The sequence below is a fragment of the Vicugna pacos genome, chromosome 15, assembly GCF_048564905.1.
Source record: "Vicugna pacos chromosome 15, VicPac4, whole genome shotgun sequence".
Taxonomy (NCBI): domain Eukaryota; kingdom Metazoa; phylum Chordata; class Mammalia; order Artiodactyla; family Camelidae; genus Vicugna; species Vicugna pacos.
Window position 1 is genome coordinate 31,021,817 of NC_133001.1, and position 24,462 is coordinate 31,046,278.

Below are 24,462 nucleotides of genomic sequence, written 5' to 3' on the forward strand. Positions count from 1 at the left end.
AGGATGCAGAAAGCCTGGGCTTCCCCCCACTAGCTCTTGGGGATGCCCGCTGCATTGGACTCTCTCCTCTGAGTCCAAAACCTCAGAGCCACATCTAGCTGATCCCATAAAGAAGGGCAAAGCCACATCTAGCTGATCCCACAAAGAAGGGCAAAGCAGGCCATGGGAGCTGACACAGGGCTGTCCTCTCTCCTTCTGTGGTACCTGCCAACCCTCCAGGCTCCTAGTACCCTCACACGCCACACCTGTCCCAAGCAAACTCTACTCTCTAGAAAGCATCAGATGCCTTTATTTGAGTTATAGTTAATGGCTATATGTGTTTCATTCTTATTTTATTTTTTTGAAAGGGGGAGGTAATTAGGTTTATTTATTTATTTACTTTTTTTTTTTAATGGAAGGACTGGGGATTGAACCCAGGACCTCGTGCATGATAAGCATGCGCTCTACCGCTGAGCTATACCCTCCCCCCATATGTGTTTCATTCTTATCCTTCTTCCTCTGTCACAAATGCTTAAGGCAAAGGGACAAAGTATGAAGTGGTAGGATTTAAAGCAAATGGCTAACACTCAACATTCCTATTAAATTTTTGAATCAGCCAAGAGGGGAGAGGAGTTGGGATCTTTTCAGGGAAGAAGGAGAGAATGCTCACTGGCCCCAAGAGCAAATCACAATGGTTAGCTTCAAAACCAGCTCCATCCTTCCACGGCTCAGTAACTTTCCATTGGTCCTCCACTTTCCACTTCAAAAGGCCAAAATCCTTGGACTGAGTGGCCTCTTTCTTTATCCATCATATTTCTTGATCTAGTCCAGCCGCCCCCACTTCAACCTGATTTCCCTCACTGCCTCTCAGGCTCCTGGGGGTCCAGCCCAGTTGAACTCATTCCACTCCTACCCGCCCAAATGTTATAATGTTGCACTTTCCCTTCCATCAATCCCTCTTCAAAGAAGGCCACTTCCTTCCAGTCCTGCAGGTTTAGATCCAACCCATCCTTCCAGACTCAATTCAAAAGGCACTTCATCCCTCCCTCCTTTGAACCCTGGGAGAGCTTTTCAGTGCCTTGTTGTTGACTTTTCTTCTTGTTCTAAGTTATTTGTATATCTGGCCCATCCTCCTAGAGATTTTAAAATCTCAGATCTGTGTCATATCAGTGTCTCAGGATTCCCTCTCCCCCAAACCCTAGCCGATGCCTGGTAAGTGGTAGGTGTGTTGTGTCCATGAAGGATGATCATGAAGGTGTCTGGATTCACGGTCGTGATAGTGTAGGGGATGTGGGGGGCGGGGGCTGGAAGGAGGTAAATGGCAGAGTGTTGGAAACTGGCCAAATCTCCTCCTGGGCAGCCTCCCTTTCAGCTTTCATTTTGCAGTTCCACAACAAGCAGAGCCGTTGTTGCTTTGGAAGAGAAATTAAGATGCCAGGCAGGTACAGACAGCCAAGCACCATAGCTCTATTGAGTCAACCTCAGCCGTCTAGGCCCTTTCTTCCCGTCAACAAATGGAATGCTGTATGAGAAAATACAAAGCACAGCCCTAGATAGAAATAGTGAAGGTTCTTTGGCCAGGACATCCCTCAGGAGAGAACAGTGTAGCCATAATTTATTGCATTCGATATTTTTGCTTCCAATCTTATTTTTATAGACATTATTTCATAGGCTGCAGCTTAAACACAGATGGAAACCATTCTGGCTTTGTAATAAGAGAAGGTTTATGGCGGGCCAGTGCACTGCTGTTTTGTGTGTGGGTAAACGCACATTATCATGTCCTTAGGTGGGGCAGGGAGATGCCTTTATTATGTGTTTAGACTTTGATCCAACAATTCTGCCTTCATCTCTCTCCTTGGCCAGGGCCTCTGGATGCTCCCAAAGGGAGGAAGTGACAAACACCATAGTGGGGCAAGGAGGAGGAGGAGGGATAATCCAGCTTTTGAAATGCATTCCTGGCTCTGGCTAGATCTGCCATTCCTTGGGTCTGCAAAGGGCCTTGACCTAGAGAAAGCCTAGACCCCATAGGGCAGAGCTGAAAGGACACGAACGCTATAGTGCTATATATATGACTGTGTTGTGTGATTTGCATTGTCTTTTGGGGTGGGGTGGCATTTAGAAAACTGAGCTCATAATGCTGATAATGCCTGGTGAGCCCTCTTCCCTCCACACAATATATCACAGGTACTTTCGTGTCAACGAACATTCATAACACACGGCCTGGCTTATAACATTTATAGTCTCGATGTACTAAGGCTTGTTTAACTAGCCTCATTTAGGTCAGGGAATGGGGAAGAGAGGGTTATGGAGAGATCTAAGGAGGAAAATGGAGAAAGGGAGAGGGAGACAGAAAAGATGGGCCGGAGGACGCACTGCGCAGACCAGAGCTGGGGGTCAGGCACGTCTTGACCCAAGGTGCGGCCCCCTACACATTTATAGACTCACTGCTGGCGGGCAGCGGGTCAAATGGAGCCTGGGCAGGCAGCTTGGAAGACATGCCATCCAGCCCCTCCTGTCTTTCCTCCCAGGACGAGTTTTCGGCAGCCTGAGAAACCTTGGGAGTGTGTGTCAGGAAACACTGGAGACTTTGGGCTGATGGGGGAGCGGGGAGAGAGGAGCAGCAGCAGCTACATTCAGCTGGGAGGGTCAGCGGAAAGTGAATCGAGGGAGGGGAGAAGCGGGGAGGGACCCCTTGGGGCCTGAGGAAGGGTAATGTGTCCCACTTGCCAGGCTTCTGGGGGATTCCATGTGGAGGAGCAGCTGTGTGAAGAGTTACGAGAGGCTGTCCATGAGGCTCTCCATCCACATAGAGCCCCTCCAGAGAGCCCTGGGGGAGGGAAATGACCCCTCGCCGCCTGGCAGAAATGTGCCTTTGATGTTTATGGTACAGACGTTTCTACTGTGCACACCTGCAGTGGTACGATTCTGGTGGAGCCATCCTCGGAGGATTCCTCGCTGTTCCAACAAACCAAAGGAAGTGGTGGCCCACACCGAGAAAGCCTTCTGCCTGCGCTGGGCCCAGTCACTTCTGCTCTGCTGGTGACTGTCACACCTGCACCAGGGGCTTGGCCAGGGATGGAAAGCTCTCAAACAGGAGTGGGTGAATAATCTGCTTCAGGCAGCCACCAGCTTCAGGAAGATAGTGCCTACTACCTGGGCTGCTTGAGAAATCTGGCCCAGGTGTTGAGCACAACAGACCAAGAAATCGAATTTCGCAAACGGTTATAACCAGGTGTGGAGGGCGTGTTGCGTTCTGGCTGCCTCCCTTCCTTAGGGGAACCAGGCATGCTTCCCCCAGCCACCAAGTCTGGGAGTTTTGGTGAGCCATCCATCAATCACAGGGCTCTCCAAGCCCCCTCCCTAAAAATAAAGTATGAGCACTATGTTTCTGTCCTTGGACTTCCCAACTGTGGAAGCTAATATAGTCCCTTTTTGCTTAAGCCTGTTCGAATTGGTCTTTTATCACTTACAGCTGACAACTGATACACCAGGCTAATAACTGACTATGAAATCTGTTTCAGACCAAAGAACTAAATAAGAGAATGAGTCTTCCAAGGGTCAGGGTTCTACAGAACTTCAAGAGGGAGGAACACCTCTGCCAGACCTGTACAGGATGGCTGGAAGCAGTAATCACACACGCACGTGTGCACACAGTTAAAGAGCACATGGATACCTCTGTCCCCTGGGATCTGGCACTCAGCACTAGCAAAGAGTGATCTCTAACTCTGAACATACACTCTCCTGGGCAGCATCATTCAGGGCCCAGGGAAACGCTTCTCCACATTATTCGTGTTAAATTCTTGAACCAAAAGGAGATCTGGGAACTATATTCAATATCTTTTAATAACCTTTAATGAAAAAGAATATGAAAATGAATATATGTATGTATATGCATGACTGGGACATTATGCTGTACACCAGAAATTAACACATTGTAACTGACTGTACTTCAATTTAAAAAGAAAGGAGATTGTGTTTAAATGCTATAAAAACGAGTGGGTTGTGTTGCTACTGACATCAGAGATGGACCCTGCTCTGGAGCATAAGGAGGACTGAATGGTAGAAGCACTTAGGCAAGTGAAAAGTTGGACTGATTTAACAAATCCTTCCTCTCAGATAGCAAGAATGCAATAAAAGTAGCATGTCCCAATAGTGGCAAACATGCATTTTCTTGCTTCTCTTTGTAGTTCCAGAGGTACTCACAAATTAGCACAGTAGTTGTTATAATTGTACATGGCAGCTGAGAACATTTTCCAGTATACATAATTCATAATTCTCCTACATTTGTACATATGCAGATCAAGATGTAACATGCATGCAGTGTGGTACTGATTCTTTACATTGGCAACTGGATAGACATCAAACAACACTAGAACTGTGTATGATTGATTATATTTTTATAAAAGTATTTACTAAGATTTAACTAAATTCTCAAAACTTAAATTAAAATTCAGTTTTAAATATTTTATTAAAAATCCTGTATTTATTAGACAAAATGAAATAGTTATACTATTAGTTATATTTGCCTTTTAATCTTCATAGATAATTTTGAATATTAAAAAACATTTAAAATTTATAAGAAAAGGAATTTGAAGCTCTGACCTTTTACAATTTAATTTGCATTTTTATTAAAATACACATAATTTTCTTTTACACTTTCAGTTACCTATTGCTGCATAACAAATCCTAAAACTTAGTGGCTTAAAATAAATTATTTTTTTCTCTCAGTTTGATGGATTGACTGCCAGTGGTCACTTGGAGGAGGATGTCTCTGGTGTGGCTGCAGTCGAATGGTGACAAGGTCTAGAGTCAAAAGCAGGTTCAGCTAGACTGTACGTCCAAGATGGCAGTATCCATACTCACAACCAGGGCTCAGCTGGGATGGCTGGAACAACTCTACTGCTCTCTCCTGTGACCTGTCCACATGGCTAGCTTGGCAGTCTCAGAGGAATCAGACTTCTTACACGATGGCTGGCTTATCCCAGGATAAGCATTGAAAGAGACCCAGGTGGAAGCCAAAAGGCTTCCTGTGACCTGTTCTCAGAAATCACTCAGCATCACTGTTGCTTTCTATTGGCCAGAAGTGAGTCACAGGGACAGCCCAGCTTCAAGAGAGAGGAATACACAAGGTCATGAATAACAGGAGATGTTGTTCACTGGGGGCTGGCTCTGAAGGCTGGCCACCACAGTCTGCCCTCTGGCCCCTCGAATTTTCAAAAGACACTCACTGTCCAAGACCCCCAAGGTCTCATCCATGGATGAGACACATCAGGCTTAGGCTCTAAACCCAGGATCCCGACATCTACTTCAGGGCCACTATAGGGGAGGCCCCTCAGGTGTGGGTGCTTAGGGATGCTTCCTCTTGGTCTGAGGATCTGTGAACTAATGAGACAAGTTATCTTTCCCCACAAATCCAACACACAACCAGGAGGTCAGCACAGGGCAACTGTGATAGACATTCTTGTTCAAAAAGGAGGAAAAGTGGTGCAGAGCAATTCTGAAATCAAGCCAGTTCCTTTCTTAGCGCCTGGTCCTGCTCTCTAGGAGTGGTTGTCTGTGGCTCTCCACTCCACAGTCTCAGTTATCCTTCCTTCTCTGGAAGAAACGGTCAGTTGTTTGCAGCCAAATCAACTTCTCAGCCTGCTTCCTGCCCATAAAAAAGCGTCTCTTCATTTTGAACTGTCTCTCTCCCTTGCAATCCAAGCTGGAAAAATTCTATAATTCTATCAAATTATAACCTACTCCATTAGACAAAAGGCCCACCCTCAATTATTTCCAAAAAGGCCCTTCTCACCTTAAGCCACCTGGAAGTTGCTGTGGTAGTCTTAGTCCTGTTGCCCAGCAGAGAGGACCTGAGAGGTACACCCTTAACATCCTTAGAAGCCCTGTTGTCTATCCAAAGGGTCTTAAAGACATGCCCTTAAATATTTCTAAAGGGTTTTACAGCCACTCCCATGGCTATACCTGAGGTCTCATTTTACAGGCAGCTTCCTGGGTGTCATCTCTGCCCTGAGACCATTTCTTACTTTTCCAGGCTTTTGCTGGCTGGAACAGTAGACCTGGGCTCCTTCAATTTCCTATATTCTGCTCCAAAGCTTCTGTAGTTCGTCTCTGTCTTTTCCTTTCTTATCAGAGTGAGCCAGAAGAAACTAGTGAGCACTTCCAACATCCTGCCTGGAAATTATCTTAGCCAGATCACAAGTTCATTAGGCACCCTTTCTACTTGCCCCAGGACTATAGGGGATGGTTTCACATAATTCTTCTGAGTGACTCTCTCAGGTCCTCTCTTCTCCAGCCTCTGATAACAGTTTCCTTACTGTTTCAGGCCTTTGGGAACTCCTCAAGACTCTTCAGCTTCTGCCCTCCAACTGTCCCAAAGCAAACCACAAGCTCTAGATTTTTGTTACATCACTCACTTCCAGCACCGAGGAACCTGCTCTCCAAAGAAGGCCCTGATGAACGAGACCTCCTGGTATGTATGCCCTGTGTGGTGCCCCCACAGTGACTCTGGCCCAACCTGTGACTCACGCTAACACATGGAATACACTGGATATACTTTGTGTAAGTTTTGGACGTAGCCTTTAGGAAGACTGGCAGTTTCCTTTTCCACCTTTCTGAAATACTCACTTCTAGGAGTCCTGAGCTGCCATCTGGGAAGTCCAGCTACCCTACTAGAGAAGCCACGTGGAGGGAGACAGGCCCAGAGATTATGGAGAAAGAAGGACAGGACCAGCTGTCCCAGCATTCCAGCTGAGCCTCTTGACTCCAGCCCCTTACACCACCCAGCCACAGACACATGAGAATTCCCAAGCAAAGCAGCAGAAGAGATGCTCAGCTAGGCCCAACCAACCCACAGAATCATGAAAGGTAATAAAATAGTGATTGCTTTAAACCGTCAAGCTTTGGAATGTTTTGTTACACAGCAATAGGTAACTGAAACTACGCTGAATACAAGTGCATTTTATTTTTAATCCTTTAGATTACTATCAATAGAAGACAAATTCTGAGTTCTCTATTTTAAAATCATGGTTTCTAATTTTGCTAAAATTAAGGCCAGAAAATAGATTTTAAAGAACAAATATATACTAATTTATGAATCATAAATGTCTTTATAATATAAAGCTTTAATTATTCATTCAAACGTCATTGGCCCATCAACAGAAACCTAATAATTCAATTCAGTTGTCTTCAATATTTTGAAAACACCCAGTCATATAAAAATCATAACTTTATTTGTCTTTTCAGTTTTATCATCTTGAAGGTAAACTTGTCAAGGTTGAAGGACACAACATATTTTAATTAGTAGTTTGTTAGCCTGACTTACAACTTTTAAATACTTAGATATATGGTCTGTGGGCCTTCTTCTTACCCCCCAGGAGTGACTGTCACTAGAACAAAGAAATAGGTGCCTGACCAAGGTAGGAGCCAGAAGCACTGCAGCACCAGAAGAGAGGGTGGGCACTTTTAAGGCCAGAAGGAACACCTGAGCCACCACACCAGCAAAGACCAGAGAGGAGCGTGAGGTGGGGTGGGATGCTGAGAAGCCCGCCTGCCCCATCACTGCTCCACTGGCCAAATCTGAATGGCCTGGCCTGGCCTAGGACCAGGTGTGGGAACACTACAGAGCTAAACCTATCCCCTAAGCATCCTAAAACCTGGCTTGTGCTGGAGAACATCACAACCTTCTGAGGCCCCCAGGTCTGGGCCCAGGGCCCGTGTTAGGCTAGGAGGGGTCTGCAGTCAAACTGAGTCAGTTTCCTACTGATGAGTAACTGAGATCCATGCTTTCCACATTCACCCATTTCTACAGTTTCAAATATGCTTCCTTTCCCTATAGTTTCCTTCTAAGAATTGTTTCTGAAAAGCCCTAATCTTTTCTTTGCAAAATTAAAGTGAAAAGCATCTGTCCATATTTAATCAAAAGTGTACATGGGGAGAAGAAAAAAGGGGATGGGGAGGTTGAGCTGGGGCAAGAGCTGCAGCTTCTTGAAGACCAGGAAAGCCAGGATATGTGTGGCCAGGCTCGCGTGTGTGTCTGAACTGTGCAAGGTATGCAGGCGGGTGATCGGTATCCCAAGGTGGCGCATGTCTAGGGCTTATGTGCAGCTCTCTGCCTGCCTGAGCTCTCTCCTTACTGATCTAGAGGGTCACTTCCCAGGGGAGTAGCTGGGGGTGATGGCTGACCCTCACACTGGAGGACCAGCTCACAGCTTTGGTGTGGAGGGGTCACTGCCTGGGTTTGAGTCCTCACGCTGACCCTTTCTAACCTGGGCGCCTCAGGCCAATTATTTAATCCCTTTGTGCCTCAGTTTCCTCATGGATAAAATGGGTATGATGACGATGATGATGACAGTGGTTGGGAAGATTAAATGAGTAACACAGGTAAAGTGCTAAGAACAGAGCCTGGCTCATAGGAAGGGCCAAAGGCAACGTTTGCCAACAGAGAGAACAGTCCAGGAGAAAGATGGGGTAGATGCAGATTTGTGTGAGGATTGTTTCTCAAGGTAAATGCTAATGAATTAAGGCAGGTGTTCAGATCTTCTTAGGCCAAAGTCTTCTCAAAGCCAGGGCCCTGGCTGGAAACAGAGGTGTCTCCCATGTCACAGCCACAGAACAGCCAGAGTTCTTTTTAAAAGGTCTCCTTGGGTCTGGATGAAAACTGTAGTCAGCCACCCAGAAAAAGGAACTGTTACTTTGGATGCCCGCATCTCTAGTTTGTCCTGAATTCCCATAACTTGTGCACTTGGGAAGACTTAGTCTCCCCCCCTCAATGGAGCCACATCCTATGACACACTGAACATTAGACTTGGAGTTAAGACTTGGGGTTGAAGATTTGCGAGGTGACCTCAGGCACATCCCTTCCCATCTCAGAGACTCAGTTTTCCAGCCTATAAAATGAGAGCACTGGGCTAGATGATTTCAAAGTCCCCAACTCACTCTAACTTTCTGGGACAATGGATCCTCCTGCCCACCCAAGCCTGGCCTTGGGTCAAAGCCCACATCCAGGGCAGTGTCCACTCAGCCAGGGGCCATGAAAGGCCATCGAGGCAGCCCCTTAGAGCTTAGTTGACCCTCCTTGCTCTCCCCTTTGTGCAGAGACCTCTTCCCTAGACCTCAGGAAGTCCAGGGGACCAGGGGATACCTGGCCCTGGGATGGAAGGACCACAAAAGCCAGGCTTGAGCAAACACAGAGATATTAAGACCATCACTAAGGGGAGTACCCTGCACTAGCAAAGGACAAGGGGTGGGAAGAAGCCAGGGGTCCTGAGATCAAAACTTGATTTAGCCCCTAGAGATGAAGGCAAATCTGGCCTCCTCCCTGAAACCATGCTGAGCCCCCCAAAAGAGTGGGGGCTGTGAACCCAACATTCACTACAGAAGGTGCCAAGACTGGAGCCATTTGAAAGTCCACCCACCAAGAACAAACACTATCACATTCGGCCAGTTAGTCAGAAGGCTAGAACGTTCTGCAAGATTCTAAGCCACGGTTCAGCATGCAAGTGGTGGGGATTCCAAGCCTCAGGACGTGTCCTGTGACAGTGGAAATGCGTCTACTTGTACGTAGGAGGTTTCTCCACATCTGTAGGAAAGTCTGTGGTAAAGCCTGGGGTGTCTGTGAGAAAGACGACAGAACAGCCAGTGGTGATTTGCTCTTAAGCCTGACTGCCTGGGCTTGAATCCCAAGTTTCCCAATGACTAGCTTTGTGACCTTGAGCTGTCACCTCTGTGTGACTCAACTCACCCATCTGTTAATTGGGATAGATAACAATACTTGCTTCACAAAGTTGTTGTAAGGATTCAATTGCTTAATCCTCTTGTATAGCATTAGAACAATGCCTACTGTGTAGGAAATTTCCAGTAGGTTGTAATCACTACCGGTGACTGTACATCCACATCTACAAATACAGAGTCAAGTGCTTCTAGGCCGAGGTTTGTGAGTGTCTGTATGTCTCTGAGCATGAGAATGTACACATCTGGGTGTCTGTGTCTCTACACATGTGTAAGTGTCTGAGACCTTTCTCTGCCTCCAGCAACAGTAACAGTGGGCAGTTATTTCATGCTTATGGTGTCCCGCACTACCCCAGGAGTTCTACAGGTATTCACATGGAAACACATGTGAATGCAAACCGCTAAGCACGTATCCAGACACACGTGCCAGTGAATGGCCTGCCAGCCCTGCCTGTTGAGATGTCCTTCCTGAGTGAGCTGGGTGAGAGAGGAAGACTCCCACCATGGCTGCCTGCCTGCCCACAGCATGGAGTGGGGGCCAGTGAATTACACCCACCACCCACCCTCTGTCCCAGGATCCCAGTTAGCTTGAATTGCCTGTGTCTTCTTTCCTCTAATAGGAGAGGGCAAACGAGGAGCCTGGAGAGGAGCCCACCAATAAGAGCCTTCCTTTCATCCTATGATCGCCTTGATCTTGCCTGGGCCCCAGGACACTCAGGAAGGCCCCTTGCTGGGCTGGGCCAGCTTTTCAGTGTGTGCCCTTTTTTCCTGCTGAGTGGCGTCTACTTCCAAATCACTGTGTATCCTCCCTGAAAGCTCAGAGTCTAACAGGAGCAAGACAGGGAATTATCCTCATGGAGAAAGCCTTCACATTTTACCTGTTATGTTTCCCCTGGTTCCATTATCCAATGTTGGCAACATTTCAAGCATAAAAGGATTTTTGAAAATTTATGAATGTGCTTTCCTTTCTTGCCTTTATGAATACATGACCTTCATCTTCCTTGGCCCGAGGCATCCATCTCTGCCTGAGGAGAGACTAGGATGAAGGTTTGACATAGAAAGCACAGAAGAAAAATGCTGTAATGCTTGGCATCATTCAAAATATGATTATGCAGTAGGTCAAACATCTTCTAAACCAGGCTTTTCTCTTGAGATCATATTTTCTGGATGCCTTCATCTCTCTCCTTGGGCGTAATTACGGCATTTTTAGTAACAGATGCCCAGGCAAGAAGACAACGACCCATCTGCTTTGTTCTAAAGAGGGAACCCCGCTGAGGCCCCTGTCCCAGCTTCCCAGGCTGCTCTGAACCCACCATCAGGGCTCTGGGGGGCGGGAGGGTGAGGAGGCAGAAGAGCCTCAGAAGTTCCACTTCACAGGCCAACTTCAGTTCCCACAGGCCTGGCTACCAAGCTATGAGCCAATAGGTCAGCTGGGGTCAGGGCCGCACAACAAGGAGATGCCACAGGAAAGAAGGGGGCGCTACTGGGTCAGCGGGAGGCCCTGTGGGACACAGCCAGGAGAACCCAGGTGCAGCGGGCTGGTCAGCTGGGGGTATCATGGGGGCTCTGGCCAGACCAGGAGTTACATAAACTCAGCTTCAAGTACAGCCCGTGGCCAGCAGGGACAAGGACCCTGCCGGGAAACCAGAGGACACCACACCCCAGAATCCCAGCGCCTTGCTTCTGCCAGATGTCACATAAGCGGCCCTTGTCTGTCCACACACCTCGACCTCATCTTAGTGGGAGAAGCTGAGGAAGGCAATCTGAAAACCGAACAATCTTCTCTGAGAGAAACGAGCATCACTTAATACGACAGGCTGTTGGGTCGCATGATGTTTAAAGCAAGTTGAATATTTCACTTTTACTCACTACTCATCAGATACAGGTTGTGGAAAAAGCCAGATTAGTTATATAATGAATAAGCAACTTTCTTTTTTTCTGCACAGATGAATTGAAATGCGAGTGAAATTTTCAAACCCTGTTGCTCAAAAATAGATGACCCTCCCCTGTCCCCACTGAAATGCCAGCTGGCCTGTCCAACTAAAGACAATGACCTGGGTAGAGGACAGGTCCCAGCCTCCCTTAGGTGGTGTGGGACAGGTCGTGGCAGAGCAGGATGGCTCATGCACAAGTCCCCTCTGCAACCTTATCAATGCTTTTTTGAGAGAAAGAACAAGGTTTTAATTCTCTTTCCAGGCCTGTCCCATCCAGGGCATTCAGGCTCCTTGTCTTGTCTGCTGTCTCAGAGGCTGTTTGGATTCCTCATCTTTCCCCTGGGAGGTGGGAATTTGGGTGTGAATGAAGTGAGGTCCAAGGTCCTACAGGCTGGGTGTCAGAAGGAGGGGCGGGGAGAGCCACACGTGCAGAAGGCGATACTGCCACCTGCTGGGGCCCTGGGGAGAGGCCGCCCAGCGGGGGAACCACGTTCCACTGGCCTCTGAATCTTGCCCTCAAATGATTTGCTTTCCTTTTTTTCCAGAACAGTGTCTCACCTATTCCCTCATCTGGTCATCTGGTTCCCTGGATGGAGCAATACCATTCATCTCATTTTATCGATGAGTAAATTGATACCCAAGTAAAAGCAGAATGTCGTCTGATATCACATGACTGGGGAGGGCTTGAAGGCAACATTTAGTCTTCTGCCTCCTAGCCAAGAGCTGTGTCCTCAAATCAGTGCTCAGACAAGTGTGTCCTGGGCCCTGTCCCTTTTGAACAAGGTTGAGAGGGCCATCCCCAACATCCAGGGAAATGGTGTGAGGGGAAGGTGAGGCATCTACATCCTCCTGCTGGGACTGAGGCACCAGGCGGGAATGACTCAGGACCTGACATATGTCCACAGTGACTTTGTTTCCTAAGGAGTCACACACACATTACCACACAGATAATTTCAGCCACTTCAGTGCCATTTTCTGAAATGGCATAAGAGCAGGCTGGCTGCCAGGGGGGACCCCTGGCCAATTAACTGGGCTCCTCCATATCCCAGAGGGCCTCCCCCAAACTGGGTCCACCATGGTCCCTGTTCAGAGTTCTCAGTCTTAAAGTCTCCCTGATGCCCCAGTCCCTGGATTCCAGGCCTGTCCTGTGGCCTGGTGGGAAACACTCCCCGAGTCATAGGCTGCCTACCAGAATCGCCCACATTTGGCTCCTCTATGTCCGAGGATCAGGTGACAAGGGTGCTCAGACTGTAACCAGAGTTGGCCCGACCCGTCCCAGGTCCCTACAGCAGGGTCAGTTCCCCCAGCTCTCCTCCAGCAAGGAGGACACCGGCCCCTCGCAGCCTTTGTCCTGTTGTGGATAACTGCCAAGTGGGGAAACGATGGATGGTTCAGAGCTAGGGCCGGAGTCTGAGCCCAAATGACCTTCAAAGGCACCACCCTCCGCTCCATCTTATAACCACATCACTAACGGAAACTTCTCAGAGGTGGCTTAGAGGGAAAACTATGAAGCCATAAAAACACAACTGAAGAAAAAGACTGTTTAACAGATCTCAGGATGGGCAATGACTTCCAGGCAGAGGAGAGATCATACGGGGAAAGACATGACTTAACAAAATGTTGAAACTTCTGTACATCAAAAACAACTAAAAAACAAAATCTCAAAATAAAGGCAAGCACACACTTCAGGGGAAGAGTTTTCGACACCCTTTCCACGTTTTTCCCACGTATGTCTTTTACTGTCCTTGTTGCTTTTCTGTTGGGAGAATTAGGTTGTGCTTTTATATATTAAACAGGAAAACTTTACTTATTATGAACCTTTGAATTTTAATACTTTGTATTACCTACTGAATAAAAAAGAAAAAGATGACATTTTAAACATAAATCAAACAAAATATGTTCACTGATTCTATGTGAGCAGTTGATAAATGAAAATTTATAAGTAAAAAAAATTCCTAAGGGCAGCTTCTGCCCCAGCCCTCAGCCCAGGGAGGAGGGAAAGGCAGAATTGTAAAAGTGACTGAGTTTGTCTCCAGCAGCCCCCACCCTCTGCTCCCTGCTTCCCTGTCCCACTTCCAAGCACCCCTCTTCCCCAAGGCCCCCTGCACCCTCCTTCCCTCCCTCTCCTTCCCCACCATCACAGTCCGCTCACAGATGGACTTTGCTAAACACTTGCACTCCGGTGGGCTGAGGAGGTCCCACAGGCTGCCCGCTCAGGGAAGCCTTAAGGAGCAGGAGGAAAACTGTAGCCATTGAGGTTGGACATTATTTTATGTTCTGACATCAATGCTGCTGATCGACCCTGCTGGTAAGCAGCTGATACATATCACGACTTGGCACTGGCAGGGGCTCCGAAGACAAGCTGAACGTTTGTCATGGTGGTGATGTTTATCGATGAGAATCTCGAAGTCCTGAGCCCTGGGGTAGAGCCTTGGATACAAAACAGGTGATAAAAGATCCAGCTCCCAAGGGCCAGCACATTTTCCAGAACATCAGGAGCAGCCAGGGGATGGAAGGAGACCTTTTCTGTGACCTGGCTAAGGATGTCCTGTGGTCAGCAGGAGGCTGAAAGGCAGATGACTGGGGGCCATTCCTCCCCCCAGCCCAGGCCTTCACGTGACCAAAACAGTTTATCAGATGGGAAAAGTTTATCTTCTCTGTCCAAGCCCCACCCCCGGCACCCACCACAGGGGAGCAAGTCCACTGTTCCCGATGGGTTTTGCACATGCTGGGAGATGATTTGAGCCAGTGTCCCATTAGTCCCAGGACAGCAGTCCCTGCCCCTCCTCCTGACAGCTGTGCTGGACGGTTACCCTCACTGCCAAGACTCTGCACTGGCCCAAGACTCCTCCTCTCCAGATTTCCAGCCCCTCTGTCCCCTCTCTCCTTGGCTTGCCAGAGTCCACGAAAGGCAGAAAGCTCTGAAAAGGCCCCAGGTTGTCCTGCAGGCTGCAGATAAAATAAGGCTCAGCAGTGGTCCTGTGGCTGGTCCTGCTCTGGCTCCAGCACTGGGGGAGCCTTCTAAGGCAGAGCCACAGTGCCACCTCGTGGTAGGGGGCCATCTGCACAGCTAGGCAGGAGTCAGCCCCTAAACAGACACCTCCTGGGTGCCTCTTCCCTAACTATTTCACTGTCTAGTTGCTGGGGGCTTCCCTACAGCCCAGGAGAGCCCCATCCTTGAAGGCTGAAGGATAGCTGTCAAGCTGAGGTCCCAGTCACATCTCTGACGCGCACACCCCCATACACATTGCAAAAACACGTAGGAAAGGGCCTGGGCTTCTGCATCAGGTGAACTGGGTCACTCCCATCTCCTCTGGTTGCCATATGTCTGCGCTCAGGCAATTACATAACCTCATGAGCCTCAGTGTCCTGTCTCTAAAATGGGAGCAGTAAAAATGCTGCTGAGGAATAGATTAGGTAATAATGGCCCTACAGCAGTGGCTGGGCTCACTGCAGGTGTTCAAGAAATAATAGTTCCCTTTCCCTTCTGTCTGGGCTCAGTGCCTGGGAAACCTAGACTGACCCAAAGGCAGGGCCGGGGGATAGTCAACACACAAAGTCTAGGATAGGAAGTGGTTTTCTCTCAGCTCCTCCAAGAAGCCATTCCAAGCTGGTCCTCCAACTGCTATTTGCCTCTCTCTGAACACCTCCAGTTGAAGGTGACTGACCGGCCTGGTTAACCAGGGACTGAGGGACCTTGGGTGCTAAAAACTGAGGGACCTTGGGTGAGGTCAGCCTGGATGCACTGGCCACCCAGTCCTTACCTTTCCTCGGAGTCCAGTTCTAGGATATGACAGAATCGTTGGCTATAGCTCAGGACTGTGCACTGTAACACTCCCCAGGTGATTCTTACCAACCCAAGTCACTGCCCAAACAGACCACCCTCTGTGTGTATTTTCTCATCAGCTTCTGGTGGGAACATATTCTTCAACTAGATGGGAAGCCACCTGAGGTGTGGAATACTCAGTAACCACACCTTGGCTCCTGAATCTACAAGGTAAACCAGCAGCAACGGGGCCCTTGTTCTTTGCTCAGCTTTAATGCTTGCGCCCACCTGTTGTTTCTCTATTATCATTCATTCATTCATTCATTCATTCTTTGTTGAGGGCCTACTGGCTTGGCACAGGAGGAATTAATATCCTAAGGTTGAGAGATAAGCAATTGCCACTTATATAAACACAATAATTTTAGATAGTAGTAAATACTACTATCCTATATTCAAAGGCATCTCTGAGGCGGTGATATTTGACTAAGCCCTGGAGGCTTGGGAGCCAGCCCCCTAAGTTTGGGTGAAGATGTTCGAGGAGAAGGAACAGCCACTGCAAAGGCCCCAAGGCAAAAACAAGGAACAGAAAGATGAGAGTGGCTGGGGCATTGTAAGTGGGGACAGAGTGACAGAGCTGAGGTTGTAGAGGTGGGCAGGGGCCAGTGCAGATAGGTGGGGCCTTCTGCACCACCGCAGGCCCGTGCATTTTATTCTGTATGCAATGGGAAGCTGTCAATGGTTTTAACCAAGGAAATGACAGGATCTGATTTATGTTATTAAAGGCTCATTTGGCCTTCTGGGAGAGGGACGAGAAGTGGAAGCAGGAAGTCAGTTAAGAGGCTACCACAGAGTCCAAGCAGGAGATGACAGAATCTGCAGGAGGGAAGGGCAGGGTTCAGGATACACAACGGGGGACACACGGGACTTGCTGATGGATTAGGTACATGGAGGAGAAGAGGGGGACATTGAAGGCTGCCACCTAAATTTTTCACTTAAAATCTAGGTGAATGGATCATTTGTGGGCTGGGAAAGACTCGGGGAGAAGCAGGTATGGGAGGGGGAAAAAAATCAAGTGTTGTGCTTTTGGATGAGTCATTCAAGTGGAGATGCCAAGCGTGCTGATGGAGAGGGCTGGGCTTTGTACAAAGGCACAAGGAAGTACCTACTAACTGTATCCCCGGGCCAGTTTAATAGTATGAATGACTGGATGCTGCTTTTTCTTTCTGAAAGGAATTCTCAAAGAAATTTGAAAAATCAGTCATCAGTGTAAAATGATGTTTTGTACAATAACAACTATGCCAGTCAAGACCCTTTTTGGTTACAAGTGAGAAGTCCAAGTCTATCTGGCCAACGCAAAGCGGCATTTTTTTAGCTTGAACATTCAAACTACAGAAAGAGAACTGAAGAAGCTAGTCTTAAGAATCAGAGACCCTAACATTTTCAGCCTCTTTATCCCTGTCCCTGCTACACGTTAAATGTAGCCTTCATTCTCCCAGGCCAAACAGCTCAACTAGAAAGACAGATTATCTGCTGAGAGCTGCAGGAAGCTCTGGATTTATACTTTTTATGTTTCTAAACAAAAAGGAAAAAGGACCCTTTGCAGATGGCTCAAAATAGAAACATCCCATGGAAGGACTCTGATTGGTTTGTTCTGAGTCACATGCCCATCTCTGAAAGCAGGGACCAGAGCTGGGAAGATAGCAACAAAATCTACTGTACAATGTCTCTTTTCTGAAACAAGGACTAAGAATCTTAGCGCTAAAACAGACCTCAGAAGCCTCCCAACCTCCCCAACCAATGCACGATACTCTTCTACTATATCCCAGCTTCTGCTCCATCACTTTTAAAGCTGGGAAACACACTGTTTCACCAGTCAACCCATCCCATTTCTCAACAGTGCTAATCATTTAAAAAATAAACTTGCTTCCTTGTCATCATCACCCACAGGCTCTGATTCTAGGTTCACGTCCTTTCCTCTAGGTCAACACTGAATATGTCTACTCCTTTCAGGAATATCTGAAAGCAGGTCATATATCCCCCTTCAGCCCACTCTTCTCCAGGATCCACACTCCTTGCAGCTTCAACTGTAGTCGTCATAGGTGGCTTATTGTTACAGGAACTAAGAGGGGCATCAGGTTCCCTGGATCATTTAGGTCAGGGTTGTCAAGGACTTTGTGGGGAAAGGCAGGGAGGCAACCGAAGGCAGAAAAGATCCTCACCCCACCCCCAGGTTTTCCCACAGCCCAAACTCTACCCCAGTTGCCTGCCTTTGCTCCCAAGGGACCAGCCAGCCAGCAGGGAGCATAGAAACAAAGAGAATTCAGTTTTACAGTTTCAGTTAAAACAAAGAAAATAGATAGGAGAAGATAAAAATAAATTTAGAAGAGAAAGTTGAAAGAAGACAAAGAAATGCATGAAAAGACTAGATACGGAGGGAAAGTCGTAATGAAAGTTTTAAAGAGACAGAATCTACTCATTAACAAGAGTTTTCAAAAGAATAAAATGGTTAAAAGGGAACATAATTTTTTAAAAGACAAGAATAATTCGGGAAATATGCAGATAATAAGATAACTGGTTAAGTAAAGTTAAAAGATTTTTTTTAATGACTGAACACTATAAGACTAAAAAATAAAACAGAAATGGGTTAAGCTGAAGGCAACAGGAGGGAGTCCAAGGGCCAGAAGTACCAGGCAGGGCTGAGTGTGGAATCTCGTGGGCTTTTTCTAAGCTTGGGGTTCTCTTCAGGGCATCCCTGTGAGCTGGGCTCCTCAGCCAGCCATGCCTTAGGTCAGAGCCTCCATCAAGTGCCCCTTCCTTAAATACATGCTGGGGAAAGGCACTTAGCGGGGCCTCCCCTGCAAGCGGAGGACAGGGGCATGCCCCGTCTAGCATCAGTCAGCCCAGGCCCTTCAACCACTGTTCTTTTTTTTTTTTTTCAATCCCTCCCCACCCCTGTCCCCGGCTTTCCCTTTTGGTAACCATAAGTTTGTTTTCTATGTCTGTGAGTCTACTTGTGTTTTGTAAATAAGTTCACTTGTATTAGATTTTTAGATTCCACATGTGACATCATATGATAGCTGTCCAACCATTACTCTTACGATGTGATTTCTAGAGTCCTCACATTCATGGATTATCACATCAAAAACTCTCTTTAAAGATGATTTTGCACATCTGGAAAATGTTATATATATAATATATATTATATAGTTGATGTATATGTTATATATAACATTATGTATTAAATACATTATATTTTATATATAATACAAATTGCTAAATACATAATTATACAGTTTTTATAGATAGATATCCATCCCTCAGACCAGCAATCCCATGTGTAGAATCCATCTCAAAGATATACTAGCAAAATATCCAAAACAGTGTGAACAAATCTCTTCATTGCAGCACCATCTACAAAACCAGAAGACTGAAAACAACCCAAACATTCATGAGCAGAGGACTGACAATAAACAGTGGGACACCCACAGGCATAGAGCACCATGCAGCTGTGATAAGGAGTGAGGAAGCCTTCTAGCTGCAACTTTGAAATAATCTTCAGAATATACTGTTAGTGAAATCAGCAAGGAAGAGCAGAGCTTTTGAAGAAGGAAACGAAGTGGAATACAAAGATAAGTGTGAATTTCCTTATATTTTTTAAGATAAACAAAGGAAAGACAAATCAAAAGTGTAATTTTTAAATTATTACTTATACAGAGAAATAGGAAACAGGATTAGAGGACAAGGTTAGAAGCTAGACTTCTCTGAATAAACCTGTTTTATAGTTTTAACTTTGGAAGCATGTAAATATTTTAGATAAATAAAAAGAAAAAAAGGAATCTCTAAAAATGTAAAACAAACTAAATCAAACAGCATTCACTGTGTATCAAGTTGATAACATAGCCATACACAGAAAAATTACTTTGGCTTTAAAACACAATAATTTATATACTGCATTTTGAATACAAACTAAGGATAAAAGGAATCACAAAAGAATTTTAAACTGTAAACAATAATCTTACTATTAGAAATATTAGAAATATTAGAAATAATTTTTTCTAGAAATAATATTGATACTATTTCGAAACTATTCTGTGTGTGTGGTAGGATAAAGCAAATAAATGATTAAGTAATTATTTAAGAGTTGTAAAGAACTAATATTTTTAGAGCAAGAGAAAAAGAATTCAAATATAAATTATTGGGAGAGGGATAAACTGGGAGTTCGGGATTTGCGGATACAATCTACTATATATAAAATAAATAAAGTCCTACTGTATAGCACAGGGAACTATATTCAATATCTTGTAACAGCCTATAATGAAAAAGAATATGAAAAGGTATATATACACACACACACACACACACACACACATATATATATATACAATTGAATCAGTATGCTATACACCAGAAACTAACACATTATAAATCAACTATACTTCAATAAAATATATATATATATATATATATAATTGAAGGACATAATTTTTTTAATCTCACATTTGAATTGGAAATATCACTATAAATTTAGACTTTATTTTTCTTTTTTAATGCATTTCCTAGTTCTGATCACTAAAAAGGCTTGGAAATATGACAACTATAGAGTAGCAGCAGTAAGCAGCTCTAGCACACAGATTGTGTTCTCCTACATAACATTTCCCAGCAAAAAGAACCAGGCTTTTAAGAGAAATGGCCAATTCCAGGACTGAAGGAAGACAAGTACAAAACACATTTTGAAATACCTTGTCATGAGGGGAACAAGAAGACTATCACAGATCTAAGATTATGTCAAAAAAATCCAGGAGTCAAGTTAATGGGACTTTGCATGGCCTTACATGGGACAAATCAAGCATCAACAAAGGTTAACAGTCCTAAACGTTTACACAGCCAGTAACAGAGCTTCCAACAGCATGAAGGAGAAAAAGGGAGAACTAAAAGGAGAAACATAAAAACCCATCATTGTTGGTTATTTTCACACCCTTCTCTCAAGGACAGACAGAGTGCGTAAGCAGAAAAATCAAAGACACAGAAGACTTGAACAACCCTATAGACCAACTTGATGTAACTGACATGCTGCCCAACAACAGCATAGTACATATTCTCTTCAAATGCATCACAATCAAATGAAAAGCAGGAAAACAGTAAAGAAAATCAATAAAACCAAAAACTAGATATTTTAAAAGATAAATAAAAATGAAAAACATCTTCTCAGACTTATCAGGAAAAAAAAGAGAAAAGACACAAATTACCAATATCAGAAATCAGAGTGTATACCACTACAGATCCTAAAGACAAGAAGGGAATATTATGAATAACTTTATGCCAACAAATTTAATGAAATAGGCAAATTTCTTGAAAGATACAAAATACCAAAGTGCACTCAAGGATAAATAGATAAACTGAATAATTCCCATACCTATTAATGAAATTGAATTTATAAAAACAAAAACAAAAACACAACACAACCCTTCTCACAAAGAAAACAGCAGGCCCAGTGTTTCACTAGTGAATTCTACCAAATATTTAAGGAAGAAATAATATAAGAGTTATACACTGAAAACTACAAAACATTGCTTAAAGAAATTAAAGGCCTAAGTAAGTGGAGCTATGTACCTTGTTTATGCAATCAGAAGACTTAATATTGTTAAGGAGGCAATTCTTCTCAAATTGATCAATAAATTCAACAGATTCTTGTCAAAATTCCAAGATGCTTCCATAGAAATTGGCAAGCTGACTCTAAAGTTAACATGGAAATATATATATTCACATATATACATTTATATATTTATATAATTATAGTAATCAGCACAGTGTGGTGTTTTTGGATAACACTACACTGACATGCAGAATGAACAGAATGAGATTCCAGCAAAAGACCAACACATCTATCATCAACTCCTTTTTGACAAGGTGTCAAGGCAATTCAATCAGGAAAGGATTCAAAGGATTTAATCATTTCAACAAATGCAAAAATTAACTCCTAAATAAGAACTAAAACATAAAGTAAATTCTTGATGACTTCGGGTTAGGCAAAGATTTCTTTTACATAACACCAAAAGTACCATCCATAATAGAAAAAAATGGATAAACTGAACTTTATCAAAATTTTAAATAAAAATTTGCTTATCAAAAGACACCATTAAGAAAATGAAAACTCAAGCCACTTAACTGGGAGGAATTATTTATAAAACATATCCAACAAAGTAATTATATCTAGAATATACAAAAACTCTTACAACTCAATCCTAAAAAGACAAACAACCCAATAAAAAAATAGGCGAAAGATCTGAACGGGTAATTCACTAAAGAGATATATGAACATCTAACAAGCACTAAAAAAGCTACTTAACATCATTAATGCAGTTCATTGCATGTCAACTATACCTCAAAAAAAGCTTTAAAGTAAAAAACAAATTGGTCACCTTTGGGAATTGCTACAGCCTCAACTCATTATTCTAAAGATTAGCAGTAAAAGGAAAAGGGTCAAGCAATATTATTTAGTCTTTTCTATGTGAATTGTGCTTTAGGAAAACCAGTCGATGGGGAAAAGGAGGGTTTTTTTAAGAATCATAGTCAAATACAGAAGGAATTACAGAATTTAAAAACCCACTATTGGGTAATCCTAAATAAAATAACAAATCTAGACAAAGAACATCAACAGCTGCTAAAACCATTAGGTTAGAGAATGATGCGGCATTTTATAATGGATGGCTTCATGCTGACCACATCTGAAATCACCAATAAAATTAACACCAGTAAAAGTGGAACAACCAGACATTATGTACTTTCCCTTGTGCTGCAACAGTTCACAGTACCCCCTAGAATATATTTTTGCAAAAAAATTTTTTTGATTCTTAATATTATCAAGCTTCTAAATCTAACTGTCAGGAGGGGATTGAAGAATTGTTAAAGGATGCTCTGAGGATGCAACTCATCAAATTCTATGAGAAATTCTACAGATTAGCAAATAAATATCATAAAAGGGAGTGGAGAGAGAGTAGTATTCAAATATATGTGAACTGGTATAAATGAAAAGAGATTCAAAAGATATATTGATCAAAAGCAATGTGTGGACCTTGTTTGGTTCTTGATTCAAACAAACCAAGTGTAAAAATATCTCTCAGAGGTAAGTGTGGAAATTTGAACAGAGACTATGTGTTAGACGATGCAGAGGCACAATGATTCATCTTGTTAGGTGTAATAATGACACTGTAGTTATGCTCTTCTAAAAAGTGGTCATCCGATGGGTATACATACTGAGGTATTTGTAAGTTAAATTAAACTATATCTGGGATTTCCTTTAAAATATTCCAGTGACAGTGCTAGCCTAGGGGAGAATGTTGTGGGAACGAGACAGATGAAATAAACTTGACAATTCTTGAAAGTAGTGATGGACGGATTCACAGGGGTTAAATATACTGTTTTCTCTACTTGGGGTATGCTTGAAATTCTCCATAATAAAAAACTCGGGTTCTGTTTTGTTGAATTTTAAATGGGCTGTGTTCATATAGGTCACAGCCCTCAGGCTGTGTTCTGACCTATTGAGAGTTCAACAGGAGTATTCCACACACTTAGTGTCTGTAGGTCACAAATGAGAGCAATGAGTCAGGGGTTAAGAAAACAGCTGGTACCCACCTCTGTGTCGGGGATTAATGGAGGACCATGGCAAATGGAAGATCACATGCCCATCCAAAGGGAGCAGCCAATGGGAATTTGGGAATGAGGGCCCCAGATGGCCAAGTCTTTTGATTCTTCATTAGAAACTTGAACTCTAGGCATTTCAGTAAAATCTACCAAGATGTAGGCAAATGATTAAAAAAATGTTTAAATATTTTGCAAGTCAGTACTAGAAAGCCAAACAAAACCTGTCTGGAAGCTAGATTTGTTCCACAGGCTGCCGTTTTGTGGTCTCTGACACACACCATGTAATGCATTATACAGTAATGCGTTAATAATTGCTTGACATTCTTAGCAGTTGGGTCACACGGCCGGGACAGCTGAGGCTGCACACATCTGAAATCCCCAGATCCTTTACATGCAAACAGCTGTCACGTCAGGCATTCCCCACATTGAACTCTGCACTGAACACAGGTTCCAATTATCTCTATCAAATTGCATCTTACCATTTGTCTCTGGATTGGCTCTACCACCAAATTCTACTGAATTTGCACTCCCTTCCAGCTTTGTATCTTGCAATTTTAATAAGCCTGTCTTCATACAAGCCATCTACAAAGCTAATGCCAACCTGTGTATAAGTTCAATGGATTTCAATGGAGTGGGTGAGGCATCTCTCCTGTTAGACACCAACAGCTGTTCAGCTATAACTTCAACCTACCTTCCGAGCTCATCAACCTCGTGTTTACCCATCTTCCTCCTTGAAGCCACCATACATTGTGTACAGGCCTAATCCACTAGTTTTGTGGTGATAAGAATGCCACCTCCTTACACCTGTACATGTAGTACTTTATAGTTTTTATAGCAGTTTCCCATAATTTTCTGATCTGATCTTTATTACCTACCATGACCTTTAAAAATCCAATCAATATCACATCAAGATTTTGGCTTACCAATCTGCCAGTGGTCTGTATGTTTGTTTGTAATCCACTACGAACCACCCATTTGGGGATTTCTAGATTAATCAGCAAGGGCAACTAATTGAGCTTCCTTCCTTCTCACTTCACCATCTCACCAGTAAAACAGTTCCCAAAACCACCACCATTCCAGCAATAACCAATAGGGATAGAACAATACTTAAGAGGAAGAATGTTCAAACCATGAGAGCTGACAGAAAATGGAATGCATTGCCTTGTGAAGAAACGACATTTTAATACTAGAAGTTTTCAAATAGGAGCTAGGGTTTGGAAGAAGGGTTTCCAACATGAATAGGAGGTTGGGCAAAATGATCTTTCATTCAGTTATTTCTGTCTACGTAGGGAAACTGCTCAGCTCTCAGAAGAAGCTGACCAGTTCTTGCAGTGAGTAAACTCTGAAGGTTGAAAGAATGCACTTGGCAAGTGTGATTGTTTTTATGCTTTGTACATTTTAAAAGAAATTTCC

At 44.2% G+C, this 24,462-nt stretch overlaps 1 long non-coding RNA gene and 1 other non-coding gene across 2 annotated transcripts in view; both read right to left on the bottom strand.

Annotated features, from left to right (window-relative positions):
* Positions 1-24,462, bottom strand: part of LOC116283524 (uncharacterized) — a 191,029-nt gene that overhangs the window by 164,169 nt on the left and 2,398 nt on the right. The gene's annotated exons all lie outside the window — the stretch shown is intronic.
* On the bottom strand, positions 393-465 carry TRNAD-AUC (transfer RNA aspartic acid (anticodon AUC)). Its single transcript has one exon. It is a non-coding gene; the product is annotated as a tRNA-Asp (tRNA).